We start from the raw sequence: 12,085 nt of genomic DNA, 5'->3' as shown, positions 1-12,085 counted from the left end.
GAATGAGCCACTAGATATTTATGGTACATTTTTTTTAGTGGGGAGATGAGAAAAGCAAGCAAGAAAGCCAGAAAAGTTCCAGAAGGATCAAAATAACATTTGATTGTATCTGTAATTTAGCTGGAGATGAATAGCACATAGGTTTTGTGTTAGCCTGACCTACAGATAACTCAGAAGCATGCACACAAAATTTAGAGTTTTGTGTTTCAGACATGCTATACTTTGAATCATAAGGCATGTAGTAAGTAGAAATCAAGGTCAGGTCCTATAAGATAGAGCAGATTGGATATTAAGACCCTTTGGGGAATTACCTAAGACTTTGGGAATCACTGTAGACTTCAGAAAAGGAATGAAATTATTAATTTTTTATAAAATCAACTTTATTGGGCATAATTTACCTGCGTTAACATTCACCCATGTTAAATGTCAAGTTTCATGAGTTTTGATAAATGTATGTAGACATTTGTCATTACGTATAGGACAGTTTTGTTACCCCAGAAGGTCTCCTCGTGTTCCTTTGCAGCGATTCCTCCTCACCTACCACCACTCCTGGCAACCACGATCAGCTGTGGCATTATATTCTGCCTTTCCTGGAATGTCAAATAAATGACCATATGAAGTCTTTCGTGTCTGGCTCTGTGCACTTAGTGTAGTCCTTTTAAGATTAAATTATGTTGTTGTATATATTAATAGTTTGTTTCTTTTTAATTGCTGGTAGTATTCCATTGGATAGATCTACTGTAATTGATCCATGCACTTGATACACATTTGGGTTGCTCCCGGTTTGGGGCTGTTATAAGTAAAGCGTCCATGAAATAACATTAATGTACAGGTACTTATGTAAACATACATTTTTATTTCTCCTGAGAACATACATACTTAGAAATGGAATTGCAAGGTCATGTGGTAAGTGTAGGTTGAACCTTATAAGAAATTGTCAGTTTTCCAAAGAAGCTGTACCATTTTTGTATTCTCATCTGCAGGGGAGAGTTCCAGTTGCTCCATAACCTCTTGAACACTTGGTATTTTCATTTTATAAAAAAATTTAGCCTCTAGTGAGTATCTCACTCTAGTTTTAATTTGCTCTTGCCTAGTGACTCATGATGATGAGTTTATTTTCATGCACTTAATAGTCATTCTTATATTTTCTGTGATAAAGTATCTGTTCAGCTGTTTTGCCCAATTGAAAAATTGAGTTGTTTGACTTAATATTTCCTTATAAAAGTTCTTCATGTATTTTAGATTTAAGCCTTTTATTAGGTAGATGATTTGTAAAATATTTCTGTCTGTGGCTTGCCTTTTTATTTTATTTTTAACAGTGTCTTTCAGAGAACACAGGTTTTAAATTGTCAGTTTGTCCACTTCGTAAGTATTTTTCATTTGTGGATGATGCTTTTTGTGTTCTAAAAAATCTGTCTAACCCAAGGGAACGAATCTTTTGTTTTCTTGTAAAGGTTTTACAGTTTTAGCTCTCTGTTTTTGAAATAACTTTATTGAGATATGAGTCACATGCCATAAACTTGCCAATATTAATTGCACAGTTCAGTGGTCCTTCGTATGTTCACAGAGCTGTGCAGCCATTACCACAGTCAATTTCAGAACATTTTACCAGCTCGAAAAGAAACCCTGTACCATTTAGCCATTATCCTCAATATCTCCTGTTCCCCCCAGCCTCATGTAACTTGCTCATCTGCTTTCTTTCTCCATAGATTTGCCTCTCATGGAAATTTCATATAGATGAAATCATATGTGTTTTCAAGGTTTAGCCACATTATAGCTTGTTTCAGCCAAATAACCTTCCATTGTATTGGTACACCACATTTGATATATCTTTTCAAATGAAAAGATGAGCTTTTTTTGGGTTGTCTGCCTTTTGGCTATTAGGAATAATGCTGCTATGAGCTTGTATGTACATGTTTTGGTGTGGATAATGTTTTTATTTCTTGCACATATTTTGGAGTAGAATTGCTGGGTCATATAGTAAATCTTATGTTTAATTTTTTGAAAAAATGATAGACATTTTCCAAAGTTGGCTGCATTGTATTTTTCACTGTTATGTTTAGGTTTGTGATCCATTTTGAGTTAATATCTGTATATTGTATAAGGGTTAAGGTTTTTTTTTCCCAATGTGGAAATTTAGTTGTTTCAGCAACTTGTGTTGAAAAAAAAATCCTTTCCCCATTGAAATACCTTGTCATCGTTGTTGAAAAGTCAGTTGAATGTATATATGTGGCTTTATTTTTGTACTCTATTCTGTTCCACTGATTGTATGTCTGAACATTTCTATATTTACATCTTTTTGAGAGTGACCTTTTTTAGTGTCTTCCCTTGAAAAAGAGGCATATCTTCCTGGTTCTTTGTATAACAAGTAATTTTGAATTGTATCCTGGATATTGTGAATGTTATAGTGTGTAGATTCTGTGTTCTGTGATATTCCTGTTGATGTTTTAGTTTTGTCTGGCAATTAACTGTAAGTTGTGCCACCTTTGAGTCTCAGTTCACTTCTTTCAGCCTTTGCTGTGCTACTACTTTGAGCCTGTCCTGTGTATATATCATTCAGGGAGAGAGCAGCCCAAGATGCATGTTAATTCACAGAATTAACTGATTCTCTTTTTGGTGCTCTTTTCTCTTGAATTCTCCACTCATTCTGGTGGCAACCATGATTCGCCAGAATCCTTCCTGTTTTCCTCTAGCCAGAAAGATGTCAGGATTTCTATCAAAGTTTTTGTTGCCTAAGTTAGGCTATTTTGTGACCAATGCCCATTAGCAGGGCAAAACCCCTTAAAAGCAGGAGACTCCTCTACCCTGTGGAATCTTTCATATTTTGAATCCCTCCTCCATCTTCTTGCTTTTAGTTTATTGTTTAGAATTCTCAGGTAATTAGTTGATTTTATTTTGTCCAGAGCTTGTAATTGTTATCACTGGGGAGGTTAATCTATAGGGAGTTTTCTACAATAAAACCTGAATAAAATCTTCGGCTCTATCATTTTTTCCTTTATGTATAATGAAGCTATTACTTCTTAATGAATTACCTCCTTTAACATTATGAAATATCTCTCTTTATCCCTTGTAATATTCTTTGTTCTGAAGTCTTTCTCTGATATTTACATACAGCCACTTCAGCTTTCTTTTTTATTTTTTAATATTTTATTTATTTATTTATTTTTAGAGAGATGGGAAGGAAAGGAGAAAGAAAGGGAGAGAAACTTTGATGTGTGAGAGATACACTGACTGGTTGCCTCGCACGTGCCCCCCAATAGGGACATGGCCTGCAACCCAGGCATGTGCCCTGACTGGGAATCAAATTGGTAAGCCTTTGGTTTGCAGGTCAGTGCTCAGTTTACTGAGCCACACCAGCCAGGGCACTTCAGCTTGCTTTTGATCATTGTTTTCATTGGATATCTTTTCCATACTTTTACTTTTAACCTGTGTGTATAGTTACATACGAAGGAGGTTTCTCAGAGACAGCATGTAGTTATGGCTTGCTTTTATCCAGTCTGGTAATCTCAGTCTTTTATTTGGCATGTGTATAATAATTGTGTGCTTATATTTATTGTAATTATTGATATAGTTAGGTTTAAATCTGCTGTCTTATTCTTTGTTATCTATGTCTCATGCAATTTTTTATTTCCTTTGTCCCTTCTTTCCTGCCTTCTTTTTGATTAATAGGGTATTTTTTTTAATGATCTCATTTTATCTCTACCATTATTTTGTTAGGTGTACTTTGTTGTTTTTTTCTTAGTGGTTGTTCTAGGTTTGCAGTATACATCTTTAATTTATAAGTATTACCTTTATACTATAGGAATTTTGCAACAGTACATTTCATTTCCTTCTCCCATCCTTTGTGCTGTTATATTATACACTTCTGTATGTCTAATAAGTTCGGTGATACTTTGCTTTGTTTTTATCTCTGCTTTAAATGATTAAAGAGATTGGGTTGGTGGAGGTGGAAGAGGGTATAATGGGGGTAAATGGTGATGGAAAATATACAATAAAAAAAGAAAAATAATAATTAAAATATTAAAAATGAGAAGGAAGTTTTTTTACTTTTAACCACATATTTCCCATGTCTGATGTCCTTCATTCCTTTGTGTAAATCCACTTGCCGTAGTAGTTCTTCTGCCTGAAGAACTTCCACTAATATTCTTGTAGTGCAGATCCGCTTGCAGTGAATTTTCTTAGCATTTGTTGGCCTGAAAAAGTATTTCAAGGAACTAGTATAAAGGACACATGGACAACAACTAAGGGGGTGGAAATGGGAGGGAGGTGGGGAGCATGGGGGGTGGGCTGGGATGGGAGTAAAAGTCAGAAAACTGTACTTGAACAACAATTAAATAAATAAATTTTTTAAAAAAAGAAAGAAGAATTTAAAAAAAGTATTTCACCCTTATGTTTGAAAGATATTGTTACAGAGTAACAGTTATCTGTACAGAGATATTGTTATCTTGCTTGGGATTTTCTAAACTTGATAGGTCTTTTATTTACTGTTCTTTTATTATTTAAAAAATTCTTAGCCAGTATGTTATCAAATATTTTTTTAGCCTTGTTCTTCTCTTATCCTTCTGAGATTCAAATTACAGGTATGTTAGACTGTTTGATATTGTCCTTAATCTTTTGAATGTTCTATTCTTTTTTCCCCTTCTCTTTTTGTTTTAGTTTAGATTACATTTATTACCCTGTTTTCAACTTTACTGATTCTTTCCTCAGCTATAGTCAGTCTACTGATGTACCTGTTAGAGAAGTTCTTCATCTGTGGTACCATGTTTTTTATTTCTATCATTTCTATTTAATGTTCTCTATTTCCTGAAATTCCCAGTCTAGTCACACATGTTATCTACCCTTTCCATTAGGCCTTCTAACATTAATAATCACAGTTATTTTAAAAGTCCCTGATAGTTTCAGCATCTGGGTATGTTGGAGACTGTTATATCTCTTGACATAAGTGGGTTTTATTTTGTCTGCTCTTCTGTACTATAATAATGACTAAAAGCCAGGCATCCTGTGTAGCACATTAGATACTGACTTTCCCTTAAAAATGGGAAAGCGTTTTCTTCTGTTAGAGAAGTGAGTTAATTAAGCTCAATTTGGGTTTTGTTGTGGCAATCAATATATTTTTTTATAAATGTGATTTAGTTAATTTTTATTCCAGTCACATTCTTTTTTCTAAGATTTTATTTATTTATTTTTAGGGAGGGGAGAGGGAGGGAGAGAGGGAGAGAAACATCCATGTGTGGTTGCCTCTTGTGTACCCTACTGGAGACCTGGCCCACAACCCAAGCATGTGCCCTGACTGGGAATCAAATTCTCGATCCTTTAGTTTGCAGGCTGGCACTCAATCCACTGAGTCACACCAGCTTGAGGTGATCAATACCTAGCTGGATTGATCAATACCTAGCTGGTGATCAATACCTAGCCTATTGTGCCATAGGCTTTAAATCCTTCTAACAGTAGGCTACCTTGTATTGTACTTGGGGTTGGAGGGTTTTTGTTAGTGATCTGTTCTCCACTCCCTCTCAGCTTTTAGCCACCCTGCATGCCTGAACCCCAGACAGGTTCCCTTTCCACACACTGGCCCCTACCTCACTAGTAGACTGATCTTGCTTTTTACTTGAGTTAGATTTACTTTGGCTAGATTTGTGTAGAGGTAGATTGGTTCTGTGTTTCCTGGTTCAGACTCAGTCTTAGGCAGGGCTTGTGTTCTTGTGTCATGGGGTGAGGCTTTCTTAGTTTTTCTTACCTTCCTCCTTGTCACTTCCAGTCATCCCTCTACCTATGGTTAGTTAGTCTCGAGAAAGAGTTTCATGTCTGTCCCCAAGCCATAGCAGATCTTTGCTACAGGATGAGGATAGGAACCTGGGCCTAAGGTACAGGGTGTAGCAAAAGTAGGTTTCCAATTATGAGTACATAAAACACAGTTTATTCTTGTATTATTGCCTATTAATTATTATGTTATTTTCTATATGAACAGCTGTAAATCCACTTTTCCCCCACCCTGTGCTTTCTAGACTCTCTCCAGCAATAAGAGGTTTTGCTTTTACTCATATCTTGACCCTAAAAAATTATTTTTTAATTACAGTTAACATTCAGTATTATTTTATATTAATCTCAGGTATACAGCATAGTATTTAGATAACCAAATAACTTATCTAGTGATTTCCCCAGTAATTCTAGTATCCACCTATCACCATAAATAGTTATTACAACATTATTAACCATACCTCTATGCTGTACTTTAATCCCTGTGACTGTTTTACAACTACCCATTAGTTTTTAAGTTATATTTTATTGATTATGCTATTACAGTTGTCCCAATTTTTCCCCATTTGCCTGCCCCACCCAGCACCACCAGCTCCCTCAGGCAATATCCCCACTGTTGTTCATGTGCATGAGTCATGAGTGTAAGTTCTTTGGCTGCTCCATTTCCTGTACTGTACTTTACATCCCTGTGGCTATTCTGTAACTGTCTCTTTGTACTCCTTAATCCCCTCGCCTCTTCACCTATTTCACCACACGCCCTCCCATCTGGCAACCATTGGAACACTCTCCGTATCCATGATTCTGTCTCTGTTCTTACTGGTTTAGTTTGTTTTTTAGATTCAATTGTTATACATACGTATTTATTGCCACTTTATTGTTCATAGTTTTGATCTTTTTCTTAAATAAGTCCCTTTAACATTTCATATAATAATGATTTGGTGTTGATGAGCCCCTCCAGTCTTTTTCTTGTCTGGGAGCACTTTATCTGCCCTTCCATTCTAAATGATATCTTTGCTGGGTAAAGCAATCTTGGTTATAGGTCCCTGCTTTTGATGATTTTGAATATTTCTTGCTCATCCCTCCTAACCTGCAAAATTTCTTTTCAGAAACCAGCTGACAGTCTTATGGGAACTCTGTCAATAACTAACTGCTTTTCTCTTGCTGCTTTAAGATTCCCTCTTTATCTTTAACCTTTGGCATTTTAATTATGATGTGTCTCGGAGTGGGCCTCTTTGCGTCCATCTTGTTTGGGACTCTCTGTGCTTCCTGAACTTGTATGTCTATTTCCTTCACCAAATGAGGGAAGTTTTCTTTCATTATTTTTTAAAATAGATTTCCAATTTCTTTCTCTTTCTTTTCTCCTTATGGTACCCCTGTGATACAAATGTTGGACCTGTTGAAGTTGTCCCAGAGGGTGCTTATACTATCCTCATTTGTTTTTGGATTCTTTTTTTTCTTGTTGTTCTGCATGGTTGTTTTTTGCTTCCTTTTGTTCCAAATCATTGATTTGATTCTCAGTGTCATTCACTCTACTGTTGTTTTCCTATACATTTTTCTTTATTTCAATTACTGAATCCTTCACTTCTGACTGAATCTTTTTTATATTATTGAAATTATCACTAAGTTTCTTGAGCTTCCTTATAACCAGTGTTTTGAAGTCTGCATCTGATAGATTGCTTTTATCTCCATTTTGTTTAGGTTTTTTTCCTGGAGTTTTGACCTGTTCTTTCTTTTGGGCTTCATGTTTCTTTGTCTCTTCATTTTGGCAGGCTCCTTGGTTTGTTTCTATGTATTAGGTAGAGCTGCTATGACTCCCTATAATAGCAGCATGTCCTAATATAGTAGGTGTCCTGTAGGGTCCAGTAGCACAGCCTCACCTGTCACCCAAACTGATACTTGAAGTACACCCTTTGTGTGGGCTGAGTACACCCTTGTCTTGTAGTTGAGCCTTGATTGCTGTTGGCAGGTCAATTGGAGGGATTCACCCAGGCCAGTCAGCTGCAAGGACTGGCTGTGTCCTCTGACCACCAATGTCCAGTCTCTGTGGAGGATCAGCTGTGCAGGGCACCATAGGGGTGCTGCAGTGTGGTTTGTAGCTATCCTCTGGGTGTGCAGGCTCTAGGGTTTCCCAGTGGTACAGGCCAAGGTCAGCCCTCTACTTGTGTTTTGTATGGGGCCACCCTGCACAAGCTATAAAGCAACCTGAGTTGTCTGTTACTTGTGCTGGGTTTGAAAAATGCCTAGCCAAAGCCAAGCTGTGAATCTAGGCTGGCTGCTGCTAGCTTTGTTCATGGGGTCACTTAACAAAGGGCCATGGCCTGGGGGCTTACTGAGGCTGGCTGTTGCTTGTTTGATAGGATTTGGGAAATTGTGAAGCTTGCACCAAAACTATTCATTCATATGGAAAAGCCACTGTAAGCCACTGTTAACAGCTTGGGTGGGCCAGAGTCTCAGGGCATCTCCCGGGCAGGCAAATAGTATTAGCCAGGTTGATGGATTCTCAGATAAGACCCTCACTGGCCAGCTCTGTGTGTGTGTGTGGGGGGGAGAGGTGTCAGAAAAGGGATAATGGCTTCTACCTATCTTTCTGTCTGAAAGAGAGATGTCACCTTGATGCCAGACACTCCCTGTGTGCCCCTGCTGCCTTTCAAGCTGCCTCCCTGGTGCTGGAGCTCAGAGGGAGTGAGTCCGAGTGAGTTTGTGTGTGAGTTTTTTACAAGGAACTGTTTGGGACTCTGGAATTTTCTTCCACCAATTCAATCCCTGATGGTTTTTGCAGCCAGGAGTTGTGGGGACTTATCTTTCTGGCACTGGAATGGTGGGTGGGGGGCCTTGTGTGGGGCTGGGACTTCTCACTCCTGAAATATCCCTCCTAAAGTTTTATCCACCACTTTGGATGTCAGACCTGCCTATTCCATGTCTCTGTCCCTCCACCAGTCCTAGTGGACATGGTTTGTTCAATTCTGTAGTCGTCAGACTTCCATTCAACTCGATTTCTGATGGTTTTAAGTGATGGTTGTTTTAAGTTGCAATTTTTGATGTGGTTGTGTGAGGAGGTGAGCTGCATTTACCTATGGTACTATCTTCACAACCATCATTTATATTTCTTAATTCCTTCATCTTTTTCACCCAGCTTCCCTTCTTTTTGCTAACCTTCACTTTGTTCTCTGAATCTATGATTCTGTTTTTATTTTCTTAATTTTTTTCACATAAGTGAAATTATATGGTGTCTGTCTTTCTCTTGTCTGACTTATTTTATTTAGCATGATACCCTCTAGGTCCATTCATGTTGCTCCAAATGGTGATATTTTGTTCTTTTTTATGGTTAAATAATATTCCATTATATATGTATATACCACATCTTCTTTATCCACTCATCTGTCGATGGGCACTTGGGTTGCTTCCATATCTTGATTATTGTAACCAATGCTGAAATGAACATAGAGGTGCATATATCTTTCAAAATTAATGTTTTGAATTTCTTTGGCTATATACCCAGAAGTAATATCATTGGGTTACATAAGATTGTTCTATTTTTTAATTTTTGAGGAATCTCCATACTGTTTTCCATAGTGGCTGCACCCATTTACAATCCCACCAGTGGGACAGGAGGGTTTCCTTTTCTCCACATCCCTACTAACATTTTTTGTTGATTTTAATGATAGCTATTCTGACAGTCATAAGGTGATATCTTATTGTGGTTTTAATTTGCATTTCTTTGATGATTAGTGTTATTGAGCATCTTTTCAGATATCTATTAGCTATCCGTATGTCCTCTTTGGAGAGTGTCTATTCAAGTCCTGTGCCCTTTTTTAAATTAGATTGTTTGGGTTTTTTGGTGTTGAGTTCTATGAGTTCTTTATAAACTTTGGGTATTAAACCCTTATCAAAGGTATCATTAATGAATATCTATCATCCGGTATTCAGTAGGTTCTCTTTTCTTTTTGGTAATGGTTTCCTTTGTTGTCAGAATATTCTTTTGTTTGATGTTGTCCCATTTACTTATTTTTTCTTTTGTTTCCCTTGCCTGAGTATATATGTCAGAAAAAATATTGCGAAGGAAAATGTCACAAAGTTTGCTGCCTATGTTTTCTTCTAGGAGTTTTATGGTTTTGGGTCTTACATTTAAGCTCTAATCTATTTTGGGTTTATTTTTATATGGTATATATGGTGTAAGAAGGTAGTATAAGTTTCTTTTTGCATGGATCTGTCCACTTTCCCAACACCTTTCCCCCCAATTTTATGTTCTTGCATCTTTTGTCATATATAAATTGACCACAGTGGTGTGTTTTTGTTTCTGTGCTATTTGTTTCATGGATCTGTGTGTCTCTTTTCATGCCACTACCATGCTGTTTTGATTACTACAGTTTTGTAGTATAGTTTGATATCAAATAGTATGCTACCTCCAACTTTGTTCTTTCTTAAGATTGCTGTGACTCTTGCGGGTGTATTGTGGTTCCACATAAATTTTTGGACTATTTGTTCTAGTTTTGTGAAAAATAGCATTGGTATTTTAATAGGGATTGCATTGAATCTATAGATTTCTTTGTATAGTATAGACATTTTAATGATGTTAACTTTCTATTCATGGGCACAGTATATGCTTCCATTTATTTGTATCTTTTTTCAGTTTGTTTCTTTAGTGTCTTACAATTTTTCAAGTTCAGGTGTTTCACCTTTTTGGTTAAATTTATTCCTAGGTATTGTATTTTTTTATTGTTTGTTTTTGATGCAGTTCTAAATGGGATTGTTTTCTTAATTTCTCTTTCTGATTTATTGGATTTTTAAAATGCAACTGATTTCTAAATATTAATTTTGTATTCTGTTACTGAATTCAATTATCATTTTTAGTAACTTTTGGTAGAATCTTTAGGGTACTCTGTATATAATATGTCATCTACAATAATGACAGTTTTACTTCCTCCTTTCCAATTTAGAGCCATTTTATTCATTCATTCATTCACTTATTTATTTATTTATTTTTGTCCAAATGTTGTGGCTAGGACTTCAAAAACTATGTTCAGTAAAAGTTGTAAAAGTGGACAACGCTGTCTTGTTCTTGATCTTAAGAAAAATGCTTTTAGCTTTTCTCTTGTTGAGCATGTCAACTGTGCGTCATATATGGCTGTTATTATGTTACGTTTCCTGCATTCCTACTTTGCTGGGAGTTTGTATTATAAATGAATGTTGGATTTTATCAAATGTTTTTTCTTGATCTATTGATATGTTCATTTTTTTTATCCTTTATTTTGTTTATGTGGTGTATCACATTATTGATTTGTGGATCTTAAACCAACATTGGATTCCAGGAACAAATCTCACTTGATCATGGTGTATAATCTTTTTAATGTATTACTTAATTCTGCTTGCTAATGCTTTGTTGAGGTTTTGATATTTTTGTTCATCAGGGATATTGGCTTACAATTTTCTCTGTCTGACTTTGGAATAGAAAATCGTGGCCTCATAAAATGAGCTTGGGAGCCTTCCCCTCTCTTGAATTTTTTGGAATTCTTTGAGAGTAGGTGTTAATTCTTTAAATGTTTGATGAAATTCACCTGTGAAGTCATCTTGTCGAGGACTTTTGTTTTTTTTATTGCTGATTTTGTTTCGTTGATGGTAATTGGTCTGTTTAGATTTTTTTTTCTTCTTGATTCAGACTTGGAAGATTGTATGTTGCTAGGAATTTATCCATTTCATCTAGCTTGTTTAATTTGTTGGCATATAATTTTTCATAGTATTTTCTTCAAATCCTTTGTATTTCTGTGGTGTCTGTCACTTCTCTTTCATTTCTGATTTTATTTATTAGGGTTCTCTCTTCTTTTCCTTGATGAATCTGTTTAAAGGTTTATCAGTCTTATTTATCTTTTCAAAGAACCAGCTCTTAGTTTCATTGTTTTGTTTTTTTTTTATTCTCACTTAAGGATATGTTTACTGAGAACAACGTCAGTGGGTTGCGTCCCATCTGTGCCCTGACCAGGAATCATACCCACAACCTTTTGCTGTACAGGCAGCACTCCAACAAACTGAGCCATCTAGGCAAGGGTCATTGATTTTCTTTTCGTATTGTTTTTTAAGACTCTTATTTTGTTTATTTCTACTGTGATCTTTATTATTTCCTTCTTTCTTCTGACTTAGGGCTTTGTTTGTGTGTTTTGTTTTGTTTTAGTTCCTTTAAATGTAAGGTTAGATTGTTATTTGAGATTTTCTTGTTTCTTGGGGTAGGCCTGTATTGCTATGGATTTCCCTCATAGGACTGCTTTCTCTGTGTCCCATAGGTTTGGGGTTGGTGTATTTTTATTCACATTTATCTCAAGGTATCTTTTCACTT

At 36.1% G+C, this 12,085-nt stretch overlaps 1 protein-coding gene across 2 annotated transcripts in view; it reads left to right on the top strand.

Annotated features, from left to right (window-relative positions):
• SNX27 (sorting nexin 27) overlaps positions 1 to 12,085 on the top strand; it is a 90,028-nt gene that overhangs the window by 35,284 nt on the left and 42,659 nt on the right. The gene's annotated exons all lie outside the window — the stretch shown is intronic.

This window comes from Artibeus jamaicensis, unplaced genomic scaffold, assembly GCF_021234435.1.
Source record: "Artibeus jamaicensis isolate MK-2021 breed Jamaican fruit bat unplaced genomic scaffold, CSHL_Jam_final contig_1715, whole genome shotgun sequence".
Classification (NCBI taxonomy): domain Eukaryota; kingdom Metazoa; phylum Chordata; class Mammalia; order Chiroptera; family Phyllostomidae; genus Artibeus; species Artibeus jamaicensis.
This window is presented reverse-complemented; position numbering and strand designations above follow the sequence as displayed.